Source organism: Felis catus, chromosome C1 (genome assembly GCF_018350175.1).
Source record: "Felis catus isolate Fca126 chromosome C1, F.catus_Fca126_mat1.0, whole genome shotgun sequence".
NCBI lineage: Eukaryota > Metazoa > Chordata > Mammalia > Carnivora > Felidae > Felis > Felis catus.
Window position 1 is genome coordinate 41,807,966 of NC_058375.1, and position 23,916 is coordinate 41,831,881.

A 23,916-nucleotide genomic window follows, 5' to 3' on the forward strand; every position below is an offset into this window, starting at 1 on the left:
CGGGCGGGGCGCCCGGGCCGCGCCCCTTACCTGGGACTTCGGGTGTGGGACGAGCGGCTCGCTCCTGGCAGTGCAATGGGACTGGAGATCTAGCTGCACGCGGCGGAATGTGCAGCCGGGTTCCCAGAGCAGGGAGGTGCGGTGCGGTGCGGTGCGACACGGGGAGGTGCGGGGCGGGTCTGGCGCCCACCGCAGCTACTTAGGGCTGAGGCTGTAGCTACAGCTCTGCTCCGCTACGGCAGCGTCCAGGCCCCACCCACGCCCCGCCCAGGGGCGTAGTCCGTGTTCGCTCCTCCCCGGGCCCCCGCAGCCTGCAGGTGCAGGAAATTAGTGGTATCTTGGGCCCCCCAGGCTTCTTCCCACGAGTTCGCGGATATCTGAGTGACTACAGTGATTTATCTTAACTGTCATGTCTCGTTCCATAGACTAAACTTACTGCTATGGTGGTTGAGAGCTTTGATAATAATATAGATGATGATTGGTACCCAGCTTTGCCATTTCCAAAGAACTCTCCTGTCATACTGCTTCATCCTCACAAAAGCCCAGGGAGAGAAGCAGAACCTGGACCGCTGACTGCAGGAGGAAACTAAGTCAGAAACCTGGGCACTGTCCTCTTCCCTATGCACTCCTTCACACCCCACATCCCATCAAGTCTGGTAATAAAACCCACTTAACATACCCTATCCCTGTCCTTCCTCTCCATCACCACTGCTCTCACCCTGGTTCAGGCTCATCACTTCTTGCCTAGGCTAATGTAACAGCCTCCTAATAGATGTCCCTGCCTCCACTCCAATTTATCCTCTATACCAGCACCATGAGTGATTGTTCTACATGTCACCGTGTTACCATCAACCTAGTTAAAACAAAACAAAGTTTCAATGGCTCCCCATTAGAGTGAGAAAATGTTATTTCCTAGTCATTAGGAAGCCCCAATTCTGTCAGAGGAGGCAGGTATAGGAGGCAATTTGACCTCCCATCCTGACCTGCACTTCACTTTAAGTCTTCCCAAGGTCATAGGAGTCAGCTGCCAGCTTTGGTTTAGAATCATTGTCCTTTTCCACATTCTTCCTCCAACCCAAATCTTATAGGTCTGAATCAGATACCAAAACCATTTTCCCTCAAGTTCCATTACAACCCTATCTATAATTTGTCTCCCCAACATGGGAAACCACCCAATTGATAGCCTCTGGTTGTCTAACTTCTCTCTGACTCATCATTATACATTTCTGAATTTCTCCATCTTCCTCCCTTTCACTCACCTTCTCCCTGTCCACTTCCCTGGCAGACCTTTCCACTGTGCCCTCTAGAACCCTGTTCCTTTCTCAATAAACTCTCCTACAACCTCTGCTTCTTCAGTGAGTTTTCTTCTTTGCCTTTGTTGAAACTTGACCTTCTTCCAGGACTCTTCTTGTAGTCCCTCTGCAGGAAGACTTCTCACTTTCCCACTCTCCACACACCAAAAGCTAAAAGTCAGCATTGCCACATTTACCCTCGTACAAAAATTCCTTCTCCTTTGCTCTTCAACCATACCACCTTCTACTCTTCATCATTGCAAATATCACTGACCCCCTTAGTTGCTCCTTATGCATTGAAAATCCCAACCGCCGATTTGTGGTTATCCCAATTAACACCTGTCCTGCCTTCCTGACTTCAGTAGCCATATGATGTCTTGATCCTTCAGTCCTTGGTCTACTTCTCACATCACTTTTGCCACTGGCTCCCATGGCACACCCTGAACTTCTTACTAACCTGGAACTAGTGCTTCTGTGATCTCAAAATCCAATATCCTATACTACCTGCTCCCTCATTTCCTGTCTCCCATAAGGGCCTAGTTTACTCACTTCAAAGTAGGTGTCATAATAATTACTATTCATTCTTCACAGGAAAAATGAGTTAACATATAAAAACATTCTTTTAAAGTTGTGAAACAATATGAGAACAGATGGTGTTGTGTTTATGTAGCCTCAGGTCTTCTGATTACTTTCTCTTTCTGCTTCCCCTGGAAGGCCATGTAGTAAAGTGGAAGGAGCACAGGCGTGGGGCCAGCTAGATCTGGTTTTCAATCCTTGTTCCACCACTTGCTTGCTATGTGATCTTATGCAAATTACATAATTTTTCTGATACACACACCTCATCTTCGTTTGTATTAATCGCAATAATGAGAGGTACCTCTTAGGGTCATTGTGAAGACTAAATAAGAAAATGAGATTGCTACTGGAAAGCACTTGATAGATCGCCAGGCACATAGTAAGCACTCAATAAAGAGGAAACACTGTGGTTATTATACCAGAAAAAAAAATGCTATTTTTAGCCACAATTGCCTCCCAAGAAGGATTGACCCTAATGTACAAAGATCTTTTGTCTACTTAGGGCCTTGAGGAGTGTGGGTATGTAAGTGTAGGAGGAGAACGGGTAATACTAAATTGCTCTGGGTAGGAAAGGGAGGAGAATTTAGAATTCACTTGGCAAAATGGAAGGGAGAGGCAATAAAGAGAACTTGAAGGGGGAAAGGAAAAAGATGAGTACGAAAATCAGTGTAAGGGTAGGTGCTACATGGGTAAAAGCTGAGAAAAAACCCTCCCATAGCAGATGGACAGAGTGTTTAAGTTCTAGAATGTATAAAATGTGATATGTTGTTTGTCATACATATGATGTAACTCTCGAGACTTTGGAACTCAGGAACGCTTTCTGAGACAGGGGCATACTGAGGATGAGTAAGCAGGGAAATTGTGCAATGGGCTTTGTTTTCCTGAGTTGAAAAAGGAGACTAGAGGCAGAGACTATAAGAACACAGTCCTCATAGAATTTACAAAAATTTCCAGGAAGACTTAGAACATATAAGGATTATAAAATGTAAAAATTGAGGTTCGAGTCCATTGCAGTTAGATCTTAAGGGGGCAGAGAGGCCACTTCTGGCATTTGGACTGTATCAATTATGCCCCCTGATAGCTACCTCCCTATTATTAACTAGCAGGTTACCACCAGCTCAAATTATATTGAACTGCCTTCACTTCCAGATCCAAATGCCCAAATAAGAACAGGAAGAAAGATCTATTCTATCCCAAAAGTCTAGTCTTTGTCTTTGATTAGATTGATTAATAACTATGATCATTAAGACCTTAACATGTGATGGGCCCATTCACATCTTTTATCTCCTTTAGTTCTCAATACAATCATGCAATGTATGGATTGTCATCCCCTTTTTATAAATGAGGAAACAGAATTCAGAAAGTTCCAGTGACTTGCCAATGGTACATGTCTGGTAAATGGCAGAACCAGATACAAGTCTGTCTGATTCCAAGTCTAAGACCCTTCTATTAGACCCCCCAGAATTGTGGTTGGTCAATGGTCACCACCGTGGTTTAGAGTCCTACAAATAAAATCTCCTTAAATCTTTTCTAACTTCCAGAGTAATCATCCTTTTCCAGCTCCTATTTTTTACATGAAATATAAAATTGATGTTTTCTGTTGAATGAGAATTAGTCACTTAGAAAAGGTAATATCATAAGTGTGTATATCATTTGGAATGTTCAAATCTTTACAAGGTTCAAATCCACACCCCAGTGCCAGTCCCTTATGACCAACCTAGATGTGTTGACAGGTTAAGTAAGTGTTTTCATCTGACCTCCTCGATGGGTCATGAGCTTCCTCATGCAATGAGGGAGCTTAAGCAGGTGTCGGAAGGTCACTAGAATCTGTAAAGCAGCTTTAGAAACATTGGGTTCAATGAGAGGAGTGTTGGAAGACAGGACTGGGAAGAGGAAGGGGCCAGGTGATCTTAAGTCCTCATAAATCAGGGCAAAGATTTGAGAATTTACCTTGCAAGCATAAGGATTTAAGCAATGGAGTAACCTGGCTACATATACATATAATAAAGAATGGTCTGGGGCACCTGTGTGGCTCAGTTGTTTGAGCATCCGACTCTTGACTTCCTCTCAGGTCATGATCTCAGGGCCATGAGTTTGAGCCCTGCATCTGGCTCAGTGCTGACAGCACAGAGCCTTCTCTCTCTCTCTCTCTCTCTCTCTCTCTCTCTCTCTGTGCCCTTCCCCCGCTCACTTGCGCTCTCTCTCTCTCTCTCAAAATAAATAATTAAACATTTAAAAAAAATAAAGAATGCTCTGATTGTGTTGGGTATGACAGATTGAATGGGAAGGGTAGGGAGCAGGGCGACAACATTCACTAAACAGGGAATATAATTAGAGATTGCTCTGATAATCCAGGTGAGAGATGAAGAGGGCTAGAACTCATGTCCTAACAGTGGGGAAAATGAAGAGTAGAGAGATTTGATATGTATTTAGGAAGGATTAAATGTGAGATATGAGGCAAAGGGAACTGGCATAACTAACCAGGTAGACAAGGAAGCTATTTATTGACAACTGGAGCCCAGAAGCTGATTTAGTTACCTATTGCTGCATAACAAAGAACTCCCAAAAATTCATGGCTTAAACAGCAATACTGTATTCTTTCTCCCAGTTCAGTGGATGGCTGAATAGGTTAGTCTGCTAGTTTTGTTTGAGATCACTCTGAGCAGCATTCAGCTGGAAGTTCAGCTGGACTAGGAGGTCTAAGATGGCCTCACTAATAGGTCTGGCAATTGGTTCTGGCTGAGAGCTGAGCGCCATGGTTCTTCTCCACTTTCTAATCCACCAGTAGGCTAGATCAGCTTACCTGGTGGTCTCCAGGCAGTATGCCAAGAGGATAAATGCAGAAGATACAATCTCTTAAGGGCTAGCCTCAGAAATTGCATAGCATCACGTGTACTTTATTCTATTGGCCGAATCAAGTCACAAGAACAGCCCAGATTTCAAGGAATGGAGAAATCAACTTCTGATGGGAAAGAATAGCAAAGTCACATTGCAAAGGGGGCATCGATACAGGGAAGGGAAGAATCTATTGCCATTAACCAATCTACTGCAGGAGTGGGACCAGATTTAGATAATGAGTATCTCAAATGCCACTTCATGCACTAATCATTCCTTCCCTCTCTGTGCTCCAGTTTCTTCAACTGTAAAGTAAATGAATGTGCATGGGCATTCTCCCCACTAGTATAAGTTTATAAGTGAAATTCGGTAAAATGTACATTGAGGACACTGCCCCCATCATCAGGGCACACCACTGTCAGCAGGAGTGGAATCTGAGACACACAGGGAAACATTCAATTGTGAATAGTCAGAACACAGGTACCACCCACCACTCCTCCCTCTTCCTTCACCCACTCTGCCAATCCTTCACAGAAGCTGATCCATTCTACTTCCTGAGAACTCTCCATTCCATTCCTTCCTCTTCATTCCAGTGCTGTAGCCTCTTCACTGTCCTACTGCCACCATAGCTCCCAATCTTCCCCTGTAATCTGAGCTCCATGCTGCAGCAGAGGGCTCTCCCTAAACCCAGTTTAAAATCCCCCACCACATTGCCCTCCTCCAAAGTCCATCTGTTAATATGCACATATGGCCCTCTGTGGTCTAGCCTCACTTATTCTCTAGACTCATTCCTAAAAATTCCCCCATCATATCCTAAGTACCAACATTAAATTACCTACTGTTCCCTGAATGTGACCTGATCCATAACACCTCCATGAATTTGTGTCAGGGTCTTCTACATGGAATGCCATTCATTCATTTATTCATTCACTCACTCACGCAGCAAATATCTCCTATGTACCTATTATATAGAGGGGTGAATAACAAGCAGTCCCTGACCCCAAAGAGGCTCAGTGTCCGGTGCAGCACAGCAAGCTATAAGATCCAGCTAGTCTGAGTTCCATAGGGCAAAGGCCACACTAGTACTCAACAATGTGCCTCCTGGGTCATTCTTAGAAGGGGTCAGGAGATATTTGCTGAAAAATAGTCATATAAATATTTACAAAGGGTTTCTCCCACCCACCATCTCATTGAACTTTCACAATAAACCTATAAGGTAGAGACTAATTCATACTATCTTGGATGTGAAGAAGAAATAACTAGGCCATGGTTTCTTAGCTACTGAGAGTAGGGAAAGCCAGGACTAAAATCAGCCACAATAATAAATCTGACAAGACAGGACTGTATTCTCACTGTGGGATGTGTCAGTAGGGAGGTGCCTGAGAGTTAGGTTAGGCCCCATGCTGGAATGCAGAGTTGAGACTTAAGCTGAGCCTTCAAGGATAAGTAGGAGTTTGTTTTGTTTGTTTGTTTGTTTTTTAGTTTATTTATTTATTTTGAGAGAGAGAGTGCAAGTGGGGGAGAGGCAGAGAGAGAGAGGGAGAGAGAGAGAATCCCAAGCAGATTCCATACTGTCAGCACAGAGCCCAATGCGGGGCTCAAACTCATGAACTGTGAGATCATGACCTGATCTGAAGTTGGACGCCCAACTGACTGAGCCACCCAGGCACCCCAAGGATAAATAGGAGTTAAACTCATAGAGAAGCAACCCAGGAAGATGGGGCATCATGAGCAAAGGCCCAAAGGTTGGAATGATGTGTGAAGTCTTTGGGGGAACTGCAGGGGTTGTGAGTTGCTGGAAGCACAGACATGACAGGCACAGTAGAGGTGATGAGTGAGGTGGGAGGTAAGTCAGAGCTGGAGGCTGGCCAGGCCTGGGAGGAGGGGAGAGGCGTGCTAAGGATGATGGACTCATTGATCAGGGCAATGCGGAGCTGTTACAGGGCTTCATCCAGAGGGAAGACTTAGCCAAACTCACGCTTTGTAAAGATCTCAGCCTGCACAATGGGAGACAGATTGGAGGCTACAAGAGACAAAGGACAGGGAGACCAGAGAGAAGACTGGTGCAGTGACTTCAAAAGAGATTATGAGACCTGATCTGGGAGGTGCAGTTGAACATTAAAGGGATGAAAATATAAGAGCTGGTAACTGGATTAGATGGGGAGAAAGAATATTGAGGCAACTAGGAGAACTTTCTGACATGGGTGATGCATTCCCTATGAGAAAGGGAACAGAAGAGACAGCCAAGGGGGAGGTGAGTCCCGGAAGAAGGGAACATAAGACCAGTGGTAAAAGCAGCAACTGAGCTGGAAATGATTACTCATAATTGTTTTCATTTATTTTATTCAAATTTAAGCAAGCCCACCAATGCCTTAGGCCTTTGCCATAGAGCCCAGAAGAAGGAGCTAGTATTGACAATTCCCTTGTCTCTGCCTCCCCTATCCTCTGGGCTAATCTTCCCCTAGTTATTAAGAGAAAATACCCAGTTCACAATTTTTTTCAAAAAAAATTTTTAATGTCTATTTATTTATTTATTTTTGAGAGAGAAAGACAGAGCATAAGCGGGGAGGAGCAGAGAGAGAGGGAGACACAGAATCCGAAACAGGCTCCAGGCTCTGAGCTGTCAGCACAGAGCCCGACACAGGGCTCAAACTCACAAACTGTGAGATCATGACCTGAGCTGAAGCCAGACACTCAACCGACTGAGCCACCCAGGCGCCCCTACCCAGTTCACAATTAAACACCAACAATGACTAAACCACATACTATTATCAGGGTTTTAGTTCAAAATCTAATTAAGATTTTACTGAGAAGCCAAAGGAACCTCAAATCAGCCCTTCCCTCCAACCCAACATGGAAGCCTCCCCTAAGCCTTGGCACGCTCAGAATGAGAAGGCTACCTCCTCCAGAGCAGACTTTGTCTTTGAACAACTCTTATTGTTAGGAAGTCCTCTTCTTTGTTGAAATATGCCTGCTTATAGCTTTCACCCTCTGGCCCCAGGTCTTTATCATTATGTCATTCATTCATTGATTCCACATAGGTTATTGATCACTTAGCAGTATTCTAGGCACAGGATACACAAACAGTGAACTAAACAAACAGAACCCTACTCACTGGGAGGTTATGAATCCTAGGAGGGGAGACTAACAAATAAGTAAGCAAAATGTATAAGATAATTTCAGTTAGTGATGAGCACTTTTAAGGAAATATTCCAACAAGACAATGGAATAAAAAGTAACTAGGGGAGGGGATTATTTTAGAATGATTAAATAGGGAAAGCCTCTCTGAGGAAGTGACATCTGAGTTGAGACCAGTTGGAGACCAGCTCATTTTAGAGATGAGGAAATTAAGAGCCAGACAAGACAGGCAATTCTCCTAGGGTGAGACCACGGCTAAATAACCAAATCAAAACTTCCCATCTTGCAGCATGTTTATACAGCAGCAACATGGGCACAGCAATGGTCTGTGGTCAGGGTCTTTGTGTCCACAAGCCCACTGTGGACACAAAGTCCCCCTTGGTCTCCTCCATTACTACTCACCACTGACCAGTTCTCCTTCTAGACCATTTCTGTTAAATAAGGGAATTGAATTAAAATAAACCCCAAGACTTTCTAAGGTAAACCAGTGTGGAATAATCAAAAGCATATAAGGTCTAGGTTCAAATCCAACTTTCACCATTTGTAGTTATGTGATTAATTTTCTCTTGATCACACAGGTTGCTCATCTATAAAAAGGGAGTGAGAGTTAAATTAAAAGTGATAATATATGTAAAATAGGTGGTGTGTAATAGGATATTTAAAAATATCAGCTGTTTTAAGGGATCTGATGGCTCTTATAACTAAATCCATCATGCTTGCCAATAGTTTCCCCCTTCATATACATGTCCAGGAACCTAAAGGCAGTTACTACTTAGTCAGGTTTCCTTTCTAGTTTTGGAAAAACATCTATTTTGTCTTTCTCAGAAGGTTGGCTAAGTGAGGCTAAGTCAGCCCTGTGACGCTCTGGAAAGGTTTGGTTTCATACTCCCTCTTGTGCTCTAAATGGGAACTGCATTCTCTCAGGACTGACCAAAAGCCATGGTGCTGAAATCATAGGAATGAAAGAAAGGGAAGTAACATTAAAAAAAAAAAAAAAAAAAAATTGGGGGCGCCTGGGTGGCGCAGTCGGTTAAGCGTCCGACTTCAGCCAGGTCATGATCTCGCGGTCCGTGAGTTCGAGCCCTGCGTCGGGCTCTGGGCTGATGGCTCAGAGCCTGGAGCCTGTTTCCGATTCTGTGTCTCCCTCTCTCTCTGCCCCTCCCCCGTTCATGCTCTGTCTCTCTCTGTCCCAAAAAAAAAAAAAAAAAAAAAAAAAAAAAAAAAAAAATTTAATGTTTATTTTTGAGAGACAGAGAGAGCCAGAATATGAGTGGGGGAGGGGCATAGAGAGACAGAGATACAGAACTCAAAGCTGGCTCCAGGCCCCATGCTGTCAGCACAGAGCCCCACATGGGGCTCAGACCCACAAACCACGAGATCATGACCTCAGCTGAAGTCTGATGCTTAACTAACTGAGCCAACCAGATGCTCTGGAGCTAACTTTTTTTAAAGTAATCTCTCCACCCAACTGGGGCTCAAACTCATGACCTGGAGATCAAGAGTTACATGCTCTACTGACTGAGCCAGCCAGGCACCCCAAAAGGGAACTCACATTTGATAAGCATCTACCATATTCCTGGAACCTCTGAAGTACCATCCATGCCTTATCTCATGTCTCTCACCAGCCATTCAACAGGAAGGGAAATTGAAGCTCAGCAAGATTAAATGACTTTCCCAAGTGTCCATGGATAAAAGACAAAGCAGACCTAAACAAAGGAAAGAACTGTAAAAATCAGTGATGTTTATTGCACTATAAAATAAAATTCAACCTATTTAGCAAACTTGACCAGATTCTTTACTCTTATCTTTATCTCCCATCACTAATGCTTTTTGCTCCTTGCTCTGTGGACACACAGAATGACTTATAGCTTCCAGAAACTTCTTTAAAGTGACTTTTCACAGGCCTTTTCTACCTTGAGTGTCTTTCTCAATACCTCTCCTTTATCTAGAAAACTCCTTACTCATCCTGCAATCCATCCTATCCTTCTTACTTGGAGATAACTTAATCACTTTCCTTTGTACTACTTCTGGACCTTAGGCTTGCTGTTGTTACATGAGAGCTAAAGTAGAACATTCAGTACTAAGAAATTAACACTGGCCATGCTTTTATTCAACAACTATTCATTTATGGTACAGAGGTATGGTTGCAGTCTGAGCACTAGAAATACAATAATGAGCAAAACATATATAGTCTATTCTCCCAGAGTTTGCATTCTAATGAGGAAATCAGACATTAAACAAATAATCACATCAATAATTAATTAACATTGTGATAATTGTTTTGAAGGAAAAGAAGTGGGGGATATGGGTGTCATGATCAGAAAAGATTTCACAAAGTAATATTTAGGTGGGATTTTTGGAGAATGAAGTAGGCAAAAATCTGGGGAAGATTACTCCAGTGAGGGAATATCATGTGGAAAGGCCATGAGGAACTTTGAAGAATGGCTGGAATACTCATGATAGAATGAGAGAATAATATGCATCAAAGATGGAGACTTGTGGGCCAAATTATGCCATCCACTTAAACAGTATTATTGATTTTGGACTTTATCCTGAGAATAATGGAAGAGAGACAATAAAGAGTTTCAAGCAGGGGAATGATATAACCAGAATTTTTATATAAAGAGAATAGTCTCTGTGGAGAACAGTTGAAGAGAGGGGCAAGGATGGTTGCAAGGACACCATCTAAATAGCTATTTGATTATTTAGCTGTTTCATTAATATTTATCAAATGCCTATTATTTGCCAGATTCTGTCCTAGGCTTTGAGGATATAGCAGCAAATGAGATAGATAAAGCCCTTCCCTGATGGATCTTACACTGCAAAAATCTAGGCAGCAAATGTTTGTGGTGATGGGGATAGAGATGAAGAAAATGTATTAGTCGACTTGGCCTGCCATAACCAGGTACCACAGACTGGGTGGCTTAAGTTACAGAAATTAATTTCCTCACAGTCCTGGAGGCTATAGGTCTGAGATCGGGGTTGGTTTCTTAAGGTCTCTCTTTTTAACTTATAGATAGCCATCTTCTCCCTGAATCTTCACATGGTCTTCTCTTTGTGTGTCTATGCCTTAATCTCTTTCTATGAGTACATCAGTAAGATTGGATTGGGGCCTACTCGATATGACATAATTTTAATTTAATAACCTCTTTAAAGCCCTCATCTCCAAATATAGTCACATTCTGAGGTACTGGGAGTTAGGACTTCAACATATTAATGGAGGGGGGACATAATTCAGTCCATAACAAGGAGCAAATCAATTTTTAAAATATTTAGGAGAAAGAATGAACAGTAATTGATGATTAAGGAGTAAGGGAGAAGATGTGAAGGATGGTGTCAGTTTTCTGACATGTAAAACAGTGGAGGGTTGTGCTATTTACTTTGATAAGGAACTTTGTAGGAAAGTTCACTGTTAGGCCCATTGGGATCCATTTCCTATTTTTTCAGTAGTTGTGATCTTTTGGAAGTTGTAAAGCAACATATAAAAATACAGTAGTTTGACCAGCAACATATTGGGGCATTTATTGGCACATAACATCACAAATGCATGGGAGGTTGTATCAAGCATTATCCATGCAAGTCTGAATTAGAAAGAGAACTTTCAAAAATAATTTGATCAGCCAAACTCCCCTGACTCACTTCTCAATATCTTCTCCCATAGAGTTGTAAAGGGATAGGCCAGAGTGGAGCAGGTAGAAGGTTGAAGAGAGAATAAGAGGTGAAGAAAGGTTGACTGCATTGGGTCAGGTTGAAGAGACACATAAAGTCTACAGATGGTTTGGGTTTTTTTTTCTTTTTCACTTTTTATTTTTTTAAGATTTTGTTATTATTTTTTATGTAATCTCTACCCTCAATGTGGGGATTGAACTCATGACTCCGAGATCAAGAGCCACATGCTCTACCGACTGAGCCAGCTAGGTTCCCCTAGATGGTCCGGTTTTAAATTTTTTTTTTCAACGTTTATTTATTTTTGGGACAGAGAGAGACAGAGCATGAACGGGGGAGGGGCAGAGAGAGAGGGAGACACAGAATGGGAAACAGGCTCCAGGCTCTGAGCCATCAGCCTAGAGCCCGACGTAGGGCTCGAACTCACGGACCGCGAGATCGTGTAGATGGTCCGGTTTTAAATGAGAAAAACAGTGCTTGTTTAAATGTGTATAGGAATGATCCAATGAAGATAGACAAATGATATAAAAGAGGGAAAAAGAAACATTTATGATGGAAGAAAAAAATATGAGGACAAAGAGGGGATGGCTCCAGAGCTCAGTGGAAGGATTAGCCTCTGATAAGTAGGAGTCATCTCCTCCACTGAACAAGAGGGAAGAAGATGGGACAGATTTAGGGAAGGTCTATAAATTTACCAGTGGAAAGTTGAGCAAGTTTCAGCAGAAGATTTAGATAAAGTCAAAGTGTAATAAAAGATGTTGATCAGTTAGGAAGAAAGGACAAATAGGTGGCTGTGGTCAAAAGAATTTCTGAATTTAAGATTTTAAAAGTAGAACAGTTTTGAGTGATAACAAGATGAGACCATTGGAGTGAGTGGCTGAGATAGAGTGGAGGTCATTGGTGATGATAAAGTCAAATAAATGAGAGGTTAAGATGTTAGATGATGTTTTACATAGTTTTTCATGGCAAGTAATGGGAAGCTGAGCTTCAACGGTATTAAATATAAGGGAATGTTACCTCACATATCTCAAAGTCCAAAAACAATGTGGAATTCAAAGTTGGCTTAATATCCTGGCTCCCACCATGTTTCACTGTAGTTTTCTCAGTATACCCCCTCCTACCATAAGTCAACTTCACAGTCAGTCTGGTAACATGTAAAAATCTTTCTTGTGAGACCTCTCAGAATTTCTAAAGTATTCCTTTGAATTATGAATCATTCTAAGAGATACATTGTTATCCAAACTTACTGAGCCGTGGACTCTTTTTCTGAGAAACTAGTGTTCCATGAAATAGACTTTTGAAGATGCTGCTATAACCTTTTTTTTTTTAGATTGTTGCATATCTTTTACTTAACTAATTCTCAGTAGATATTTAAGCTGTTCCCAATTGGTTTTTTTTTCTTATTTATTTATTTAAATTCAAATCCAAGTTAGTTAACATATAGTGTAGTAATGGTTTGAGGAATAGAATTTAGTGATTCATCACTTACATATAATACTCAATGCTCATCCCAACAAGTGCCCTCCTTAATGCCCATCACCCATTTAGCCCATCACCCCACCCAACTCCCCTCCAGCAACCCTGAAAGAGCCCAAATACCCACCCACTGATGAATGGATAAAGAAGATGTAGTATATATATACAATGGTCAGTGATCAAAAAGAATGAAATCTCGTCATTTGCAACAGTGTGGATGGAGCTGCTGTAACCTTTTAAACGATGGTATTGATAATTATATCAATCACAGTTAGTGGCTAACCACAGAAACTTACTCTGGCTTATATATGGAAGAAAAGAATTTATTATATAATATTGAATAGACCATGAAATACCCAGGGAGGCTGGAGAACCAGGTTTGGGGGTACATGTTGCAGGCATGCTGGGAAAGACACTACCGCTGTCGCCACTAAGCACTAAGCTTGTACCGCCAACACTACTAGCTTCCAACACTGCACACCACCATGGGCACTACAACCACCATTCCCCCAAGAACTGTCACATTTCTGCTGCAGAAAGTTGCAGGTGTATCTGATTGGCTGAGCTTAGGCCATGCGCCTGTAGTCTAGCTGCAGAGGAGGCCAGGAAAGCAATTATCTGGCACTTCCAACTTCTAAAATGGAAAGGGGGTTTTGCCTCCCTTCCAAATTTATAAGGTGAAAGATTTATTAAATCTAAGAATGAGATTTTAATGCAACGGGTAAAAAGAATTTTTAAATGTCCGTATAATTCACTAATTTATTTGCCCTCCACGAACTATAACCTTCCTCCCTTCCCCCATATTTATGCTTCAGAAAAATCCCAGTTAACATAGTGCAACTCAAAGTTGCAATTACTCACTCACTAAAGATGGTGCAACCCAAAGTCTCTTCGTTCACTACATCCAGTTACAAATCTAGAACCTCTAAGTAATGACCTGGGAGTTATGTCTGTACATAGGATATCTGAATTAGAAAGTTCACCACTATAACCATCAAGGTTCTTTTGTGGTTACTAGGAGCCATTCTAACTATTATAATCAGAAAAGCATTTTTTTTAACGATTTAATTTTTTTTTTATTTTAGAGAGAGAGGGGAGAGGCAGAGAGAGAGAGAGAAACTTTAAAAAAATTTTTTTTAACGTTTATTTATTTTTGAGACAGAGAGAGACACAGCATGAACGGGGGAGGGGCAGAGAGAGAGGGAGACACAGAATCTGAAGCAGGCTCCAGGCTCTGAGCCATCAGCCCAGAGCCCGACGCGGGGCTCGAACTCACGGACCGCGAGATCGTGACCTGAGCTGAAGTCGGACGCTTAACCGACTGAGACACCCAGGCGCCCCAAGAAAGAATCTTAAGCAGGCTCCACACTCAGCATGGAGCCCAACATGGGGATCAATCCCATGATCCTGGGACCATGACCTCAGCCGAAATCAAGAGTCAGACATTCAACCAACTGAGCCACCCAGGCACCCCAGAAAAGCATTTAATACAGAGAATTAGGTACTAAAAAAAATCAGGTTGAGGGTTAGAGGCAAAGATACTGGGCTGGGCCTCAAGGAATGACTCCCAGAACATCACAGACTGTCCTGAAAAAAGGAAAGAAAGTTTCACATCAGGAATTTACTACCCTCCAGATTCTGGTTCCAGGATCATACAACCTTGGCCACAATCTGGAAATAAGGAAGCCATTGTCCTCTTGGAATACACTGACATAGTTACAACCTGGGATGAGGAAGCTGCTGCCAGAACTGTTAGCTCAAGAGCCATGTCACACTTGCAAGGTCATGCCAGCAAAATGGTGGCCTCATACTCTACCAACTCTTTCCCCCACAATTCCCAGTTCAGGTATCACAGGCAAACATCACTGTAAAGTGAGTTCACTGCTCAAAGGCAGTATTAAGCGAGGTAGCATGATGATATATAAAGCAGTCTGTAAATCCACAGAGGGCGATGTGACAGCAGGAGCTTGGTGGGTGAGAAATCCAGATTAAGATTCTCTTCCAATAAAGTCAAATCACTACTTGATCCATGATAGAAGAAACCGGTTCAATCAAATGGATTTTGATTCAGTGCCTGACTGGAGCTTCAGTGTTGGTTGCTACTGCTGCTGGCCTAGTGGACACTCAACAGTGCCAGGTGACTCAACAGTGTCAGACTTGGAGAAGCAGTGTAACTGCAAACAGTAGCCCTGATGCTGTACTGCTCCTCATGGCTCTGAGTGGCCCAGGAGGGCAACCAAATTGTCCTGCCCACAGAAGGGAGTAGAAAATGGTGCTGAGGAGCTGATGGAGCCAGAGGGGTCTTGCTGACAGGATAAAGGAACAGAGTGAGTGGACTGACCACTGGAGGCTGATAGGAAAATAGACATCTCAGCAGATGCTTTCATAGGAGTGCCAGGACCAGGCAGGATGCCTTACATCTCGGAAGATGGCAGCTTGGGCAATGTCTATCTGATGTCGTGACACTGCATAATTTTCTGAGATTTAGATGCCACACCCAAGGGAGAAGAAAATAAAAATTTTAAAAGCTGACAGAGTTAAAACTTCAAATACCTAAAAAACCTTGGATCTGACTACATAAAATATTTCTCTGTTTTCATGAGAAGGGAGGCTTGAGAAATAATTATTGGAATGTACAATTGTTCCCTCTTTTTTTTTTGTAACTGTATTTATTATCTTGAAAATTTAGATCAGCTACACAGCACAAGGCATTGATGCATTCCCTGAGTTGGTTGACTAGAAACTGTATCAGATAGGATAGCAGTTAAAAGTATGGATTCACCAGCCAAACTGCCCACATTCAAATCCCAGCTCTAATACCTACTAGGTTGGGTAAGTTACTTTCTCGCTGTGTGCCTCAGTTTTCATGTGTATAAAACAGATGATAATGATGATAATAGAATCAAATCCATCAGGTTGTTATTAGGATCAAATGAGCAAATGTAACTGAAGGTTTAGAACAGTTCCTGGCATATAGTGCTATATAAATATTTGCATTATTAGATGAGGAATGTTTGAAATCAGTAGTCTTGAAAGAAATTTAGGTTGAATAATCCTTGAAAGAATTTTGGAAAACTATGTACTTTTAAGATGACACCTTTAGCTTGATATTTACAAGTTTCATTATTTAAATAACTGCTAAGGACATAATTTCTGGCATACTGTAAATATTAAAATTTAAAAATAAAACTTAGGGGTGTCTGGGTGGCTCAGTCAGTTAAGCATCTGATTTCGGATCAGGTTATGATCTCATAGTTCGTGAATTCAAGTCCCACATCTGGTGAGCTTCAGCCCTGCTTTGGGTGAACGGGAGCCCTGCTTCCAGTAAAAACAAGTCCCACTTTGGGTGAGCCCCCTTCTCCCTCTCTCTGTCTCTCTGCCCCTCCTGGATTCTCTCTCTGCCCCTCATTCACTTACACCCTCTAACAAATCAATAAATAAAATAAAATTTATGTCATTTTCTAGAATGTATCCACTAGAATCTAAGTACCATAGAAATTTTATACCCATCTTATCCACTTAAAACACATGCACAAGCTCTTCTTAACAATTGGAAATTTTGTATCATAGTTTCCCCTTAAATTTGTATTTCTCTCATTCTTAGAAAATTTTAACCTAATGGTATACTTTTATATGCTTTAAAGTCTTTTATTGATCATCATGCCATACTTCTCTGTAGTAAAAATATGTACTTGATTGGTATTAAAATGCTAAAATTTCCTTTGATTGTAAGAAGCTATGTTAGATAGCTTTCATACCTTATTTTACAATCTTTTGACCTCTTTTTTTCCCCTTCAGCTGTCACTCTGGTGACCAGCTACAACAAGAAGCTGAGGACAACTCTCTATAACTGCATTCCCTTATCTCTTGCTGTCTGCCTCAAGGTTCTCTGTCACTTTTTCGTGTATGATCTCTCAAGAAATTAACTCTTCTGAGGCAATCCTTGACCGACAAGGATAACCAGCTCAACAGTAGACCCTATTTTGACTATCCCTCCTATGCTTCACTCTCCCCAGTTCCCCACTCTTGTTCCCTAGAATCTCTTCCTAAAATATATGAGCTGTACAGAAAGCTTTATCTCAGGCCCTGCTTTTAGGGGAACCTAAACTAAAACATATGAGTTAAATTTTTTCTTCCAGATTCAGTTATCACTATAAGAATCATGAATATGTCAATCAGAACAACAAACATTACAAATGCTGATAATTATTAAATATAAAAGCAAAACTTTACTGAAAGTGCATCTCTTAGTGACACAACTTTTTAAAAATGTCATTCATGTATCTGTGGGAAGAATGTTCGTTATGGCTAGCAGGACTCAGCATTAACTCTATTTTTTTTTATATCAAAAGTAATTCTTAGAATGTTAAAAACTTAATTCTAAATTTCTGAGCACATGCCAAAATTTTAACTGATTAATGAGGACCAGCAAGATGACAAAACTAATTCAAAAGAGGATACAAGAAATGTATATACATATCGTCAGTAACAAAAAGGAATCCTGAGATAAGATTGCTAAATCAGATATAAAACTGGTTAATGACCAAAAGGTAACAGAGCCAACACTTTTAAGGTTATTTTCTCCCTGGGAAAGAAATCATTTTCATCTTATTAGTTTTTTTTAAGTTAACATATAATTCATAGAGTTGTAAAATGTCTGTACCCTGATTAATAGTAAATGGTGAATTAAATTAAGTAATATTCTCCTAGAAAGTCATATAACCCTTTATGCAAGCTTGTTACAACAATGCTCTACAAAAACATTAAAAGTTTCACAGAACTTTTATTATTTAGTTATTATTTTTAGAGATATAATTGCTGAGAAATGTTCATATAAATAAATACAAGGGAATGGAAGGAGTTTTGTTATTGCCATGGCATTAAATTCTTTCAACTCTCAACCGAGTTATATACTCCAAAATCACACTGGTGTAACATCAAAAATTTCAAATGATAGATGAGTTGATAATTCAATTAGGTCATCTTTAAATCACATTGTAAGCAAAGAAGTAGAAAATATCTACTTAGTGAAAGAATTTGTTGCCCATTCATTAATCATTCACTTTCTCAATTTCTAAGACATGTACCACAAAGACTTATCAAATACTCATTAACCAAATCTCAGACCTTTCCACTTGCCTTTGAGATATACTGTATAACCCAATTCCTCACAAAGGGCTAAGAAAACCTTTGCCAATACAATATACTTTGAAGGAACATAAAATAGGTGATGGGGATTAAGGAATGCACTTGCTGTGATGAGCACTGGGTGTTATATGGAATAGTTGAATCACTATATTGTACACCTGAAACTAATATGACACTGTGTTAACTAACTGGACTATAAATAAAAACTTTAAAAAAACACAATACACTTTCATAAAATGTATCTTCTCATGTAATTTAAGTATGTTTTTTTTTTTGCTTTTGTGAATTTTTTTTTAATATGAAATTTATTGACAAATTGGTTTCCATACAACACCCAGTGCTCATCCCAAAAGGTGCCCTCCTCAATACCCATCACCCACCCTCTCCTCCCTCCCACCCCCCATCAACCCTCAGTTTGTTCTCAGTTTTTAACAGTTTCTTATGCTTTGGCTCTCTCCCACTCTAACCTGTTTTTTTTTTTTTTCCTTCCCCTCCCCCATGGGTTCCTGTTAAGTTTCTCAGGATCCACATAAGAGTGAAACCATATGGTATCTGTCTTTCTCTGTATGGCTTATTTCACTTAGCATCACACTCTCCAGTTCCATCCACATTGCTACAAAAGGCCATATTTCATTTTTTCTCATTGCCACGTAATATTCCATTGTGTATATAAACCACAATTTCTTTATCCATTCATCAGTTGATGGACATTTAGGCTCTTTCCATAATTTGGCTACTGTTGAGAGTGCTGCTATGAACATTGGGGTACAAGTGGCCCTATGCATCAGTACTCCTGTATCCCTTGGATAAATTCCTAGCAGTGCTATTGCTGGGTCATAGGGTAGGTCTATTTTTAATTTTCTGAGGAACCTCCACACTGCTTTCCAGAGCGGCTGCACCAATTTGCATTCCCACCAACAGTGCAAGAGGGTTCCTGTTTCTCCACATCCTCTCCAGCATCTATAGTCTCCTGATTTGTTCATTTTGGCCACTCTGACTGGCGTGAGGTGATACCTGAGTGTGGTTTTGATTTGTATTTCCCTGATAAGGAGCGACGCTGAATATCTTTTCATGTGCCTGTTGGCCATCCGGATGTCTTCTTTAGAGAAGTGTCTATTCATGTTTTCTGCCCATTTCTTCACTGGGTTATTTGTTTTTCGGGTGTGGAGTTTGGTGAGCTCTTTATAGATTTTGGATACTAGCCCTTTGTCCGATATGTCATTTGTGAATATCTTTTCCCATTCCGTTGGTTGCCTTTTAGTTTTGTTGGTTGTTTCCTTTGCTGTGCAGAAGCTTTTTATCTTCATAAGGTCCCAGTAATTCACTTTTGCTTTTAATTCCCTTGCCTTTGGGGATGTGTCGAGTAAGAGATTGCTACGGCTGAGGTCAGAGAGGTCTTTTCCTGCTTTCTCCTCTAAGGTTTTGATGGTTTCCTGTCTCACATTCAGGTCCTTTATCCATTTTGAGTTTATTTTTGTGAATGGTGTGAGAAAGTGGTCTAGTTTCAACCTTCTGCATGTTGCTGTCCAGTTCTCCCAGCACCATTTGTTAAAGAGGCTGTCTTTTTTCCATTGGATGTTCTTTCCTGCTTTGTCAAAGATGAGTTGGCCATACGTTTGTGGGTCTAGTTCTGGGGTTTCTATTCTGTTCCATTGGTCTATGTGTCTGTTTTTGTGCCAATACCATGCTGTCTTGATGATGACAGCTTTGTAGTAGAGGCTAAAGTCTGGGATTGTGATGCCTCCTGCTTTGGTCTTCTTCTTCAAAATTCCTTTGGCTATTCGGGGCCTTTTGTGGTTCCATATGAATTTTAGGATTGCTTGTTCTAGTTTCGAGAAGAATGCTGGTGCAATTTTGATTGGGATTGCATTGAATGTGTAGATAGCTTTGGGTAGTATTGACATTTTGACAATATTTATTTTTCCAATCCATGAGCAGGGAATGTCTTTCCATTTCTTTAAATCTTCTTCAATTTCCTTCATAAGCTTTCTATAGTTTTCAGCATACAGATCCTTTACATCTTTGGTTAGATTTATTCCTAGGTATTTTATGCTTCTTGGTGCAACTGTGAATGGGATCAGTTTCTTTATTTGTCTTTCTGTTGCTTCATTGTTAGTGTATAAGAATGCAACTGATTTCTGTACATTGATTTTGTATCCTGCAACTTTGCTGAATTCCTGTATCAGTTCTAGCAGACTTTTGGTGGAGTCTATCGGATTTTCCATGTATAATATCATGTCATCTGCAAAAAGCGAAAGCTTGACTTCATCTTTGCCAATTTGGATGCCTTTGATTTCCTTTTGTTGTCTGATTGCTGATGCTAGAACTTCCAGCACTATGTTAAACAGCAGCGGTGAGAGTGGGCATCCTTGTCGTGTTCCTGATCTCAGGGAAAAAGCTCTCAGTTTTTCCCCGTTGAGGATGATGTTAGCTGTGGGCTTTTCATAAATGGCTTTTATGATCTTTAAGTATGTTCCTTCTATCCCGACTTTCTCAAGGGTTTTTATTAAGAAAGGGTGCTGGATTTTGTCAAAGGCCTTTTCTGCATCGATTGACAGGATCATATGGTTCTTCTTTTTTTTTGTTAATGTGATGTATCATGTTGATTGATTTGCAAATGTTGAACCAGCCCTGCATCCCAGGAATGAATCCCACTTGATCATGGTGAAGAATTCTTTTTATATGCCGTTGAATTCGATTTGCTAGTATCTTATTGAGAATTTTTGCATCCATATTCATCAGGGATATTGGCCTGTAGTTCTCTTTTTTAACTGGGTCTCTGTCTGGTTTAGGAATCAAAGTAATACTGGCTTCATAGAATGAGTCTGGGAGTTTTCCTTCCCTTTCTATTTCTTGGAATAGCTTGAGAAGGATAGGTATTATCTCTGCTTTAAACGTCTGGTAGAACTCCCCTGGGAAGCCATCTGGTCCTGGACTCTTATTTGTTGGGAGATTTTTGATAACCGATTCAATTTCTTCGCTGGTTATGGGTCTGTTCAAGCTTTCTATTTCCTCCTGATTGAGTTTTGGAAGAGTGTGGGTGTTCAGGAATTTGTCCATTTCTTCCAGGTTGTCCAATTTGTTGGCATATAATTTTTCATAGTATTCCCTGATAATTGTTTGTATCTCTGAGGGATTGGTTGTAATAATTCCATTTTCATTCATGATTTTATCTATTTGGGTCATCTCCCTTTTCTTTTTGAGAAGCCTGGCTAGAGGTTTGTCAATTTTGTTTATTTTTTCAAAAAACCAACTCTTGGTTTCGTTGATCTGCTCTACAGTTTTTTTAGATTCTATATTGTTTATTTCTGCTCTGATCTTTATTATTTCTCTTCTTCTGCTGGGTTTAGGCTGCCTTTGCTGTTCTGCTTCTATTTCCTTTAGGTGTGCTGTTAGATTTTGTATTTGGGATTTTTCTTGTTTCTTGAGATAGGCCTGGATTGCAATGTATTTTCCTCTCAGAACTGCCTTCGCTGCGTCCCAAAGCGTTTGGATTGTTGTATTTTCATTTTCGTTTGTTTCCATATATTTTTTAAATTTCTTCTCTAATTGCCTGGTTGACCCACTCATTCGTTAGTAGGGTGTTCTTTAACCTCCATGCCTTTGGAGGTTTTCCAGACTTTTTTCTGTGGTTGATTTCAAGCTTCATAGCATTGTGGTCTGAAAGTATGCATGGTATAATTTCAATTCTTGTAAACTTATGAAGGGCTGTTTTGTGACCCAGTATATGATCTATCTTGGAGAATGTTCCATGTGCACTCGAGAAGAAAGTATATTCTGTTGCTTTGGGATGCAGAGTTCTAAATAGATCTGTCAAGTCCATCTGATCCAATGTCTCATTCAGGGCCCTTGTTTCTTTATTGACCGTGTGTCTAGATGATCTGTCCATTTCTGTAAGTGGAGTGTTAAAGTCCCCTGCAATTACCACATTCTTATCAATAAGGTTGCTTATGTTTATGAGTAATTGTTTTATATATTTGGGGGCTCCGGTATTCGGCGCATAGACATTTATAATTGTTAGCTCTTCCTGATGGATAGACCCTGTAACTATTATATAATGTCCTTCTTCAACTCTTGTTACAGCCTTTAATTTAAAGTCTAGTTTGTCTGATATAAGTATGGCTACTCCAGCTTTCTTTTGGCTTCCAGTCGCATGATAAATAGTTCTCCATCCCCTCACTCTCAATCTAAAGGTGTCCTCAGGTCTAAAATGAGTCTCTTGTAGACAGCAAATAGATGGGTCTTGTTTTTTTATCCATTCTGATACCCTATGTCTTTTGGTTGGCGCATTTAGTCCATTTACATTCAGTGTTATTATGGAAAGATACGGGTTTAGAGTCATTGTGATGTCTGTATGTTTTATGCTTGTAGTGATGTCTCTGGGACTTTGTCTCACAGGGTCCCCCTTAGGATCTCTTGTAGGGCTGGTTTAGTGGTGACAAATTCCTTCAGTTTTTGTTTGTTTGGGAAGACCTTTATCTCTCCTTCTATTCTAAATGACAGACTTGCTGGATAAAGGATTCTCGGCTGCATATTTTTTCTGTCTAGCACCCTGAAAATCTCGTGCCAATTCTTTCTGGCCTGCCAAGTTTCAAAAGAGAGATCAGTCACGAGTCTTATAGGTCTCCCTTTATATGTGAGGGCACGTTTACCCCTTGCTGCTTTCAGAATTTTTTCTTTATCCTTGTATTTTGCCAGTTTCACTATGATATGTCGTGCAGAAGATCGATTCAAGTTACGTCTGAAGGGAGTTCTCTGTGCCTCTTGGATTTCAATGCCTTTGTCCTTCCCCAGTTCAGGGAAGTTCTCAGCTATGATTTCTTCAAGTACCCCTTCAGCACCTTTCCCTCTCTCTTCCTCCTCTGGGATACCAATTATGCGTATATTATTTCTTTTTAGTGTATCACTTAGTTCTCTAATTTTCCCCTCATACTCCTGGATTTTTTTTATCTCTCTTTTTCTCAGCTTCCTCTTTTTCCATAACTTTATCTTCTAGTTCACCTATTCTCTCCTCTGCCTCTTCAAGCCGAGCTGTGGTGGTTTCCATTTTGTTATGCATTTCGTTTAAAGCGTAATTTAAGTATGTTTTAATCAAACACTCGGCTTTCACTCAATTTATGGGAAAAATCTTATATGTTACCTAACTGGCCACATCGGCCTTTACTGTTAAATCAATCAGCCACATCAGACCTCTTTCAGAGACTTCAGTTTGGAGAGTTGGAATAGGTATTTTAAAATCAAATGTATTGGCATATAAATTACATACAAAAATATACGTTTACAGTACGAGTTTTGACAAATGCATAAACCTATGTAACCATCACAGTCAATACTTCCATCACCACATAAAGTTCCCTCCTGTGCCATTGCAAGTTAATTCCCTCCCTGCCACTCCCAACTGCAGGTAACTGCTATTTGATTTCTTAGACTATAGGTAAGTTTTGCCTGTTCCAAAACTTCACATAAATGTACTTTTTTTTTTTTTTGAAAGAGAGAGAGAGCGCACACACACACGTGGGGGAGGGGCAAAGAGAGAGGGAGAGAGAGAGAGTATCCTCACCGGGCTCTGTGCTGACCACAGAGCCCGATGTAGGGCTCAAACTCACAAACCATGAGATCATGAGCTGAGCCCAAACCAAGAGCTGGACATTTAACTGACTGAGCCACCCAGACACCCCCCACACAACATGTTTTTAAGATTCATCCATATTGTTTCATGCATCAGTAGTTTGTTCTTTATTCTGAGAAGTACCCCTCTGTATGAATATACCACAATTTATCCATT

General features: G+C 40.7%; 1 protein-coding gene across 4 annotated transcripts in view; it reads right to left on the bottom strand.

The window, feature by feature from the left end:
- RAB3B (RAB3B, member RAS oncogene family) overlaps positions 1–9,538 on the bottom strand; it is a 75,502-nt gene extending 65,964 nt beyond the window's left edge. Inside the window, exon 1 of one of the 4 annotated variants that reach the window (XM_019837002.3) lies at positions 9,394–9,538. The gene's annotated coding sequence lies outside the window, so the exon portion shown is untranslated. Of the gene's footprint in view, positions 1–30; positions 267–9,393 lie in introns of those variants that run through there. The other 3 variants (XM_045035817.1, XM_045035816.1, XM_011284992.3) reach the window with 3 other exon arrangements.
- Between the last annotated feature and the right edge of the window lie 14,378 nt (positions 9,539–23,916).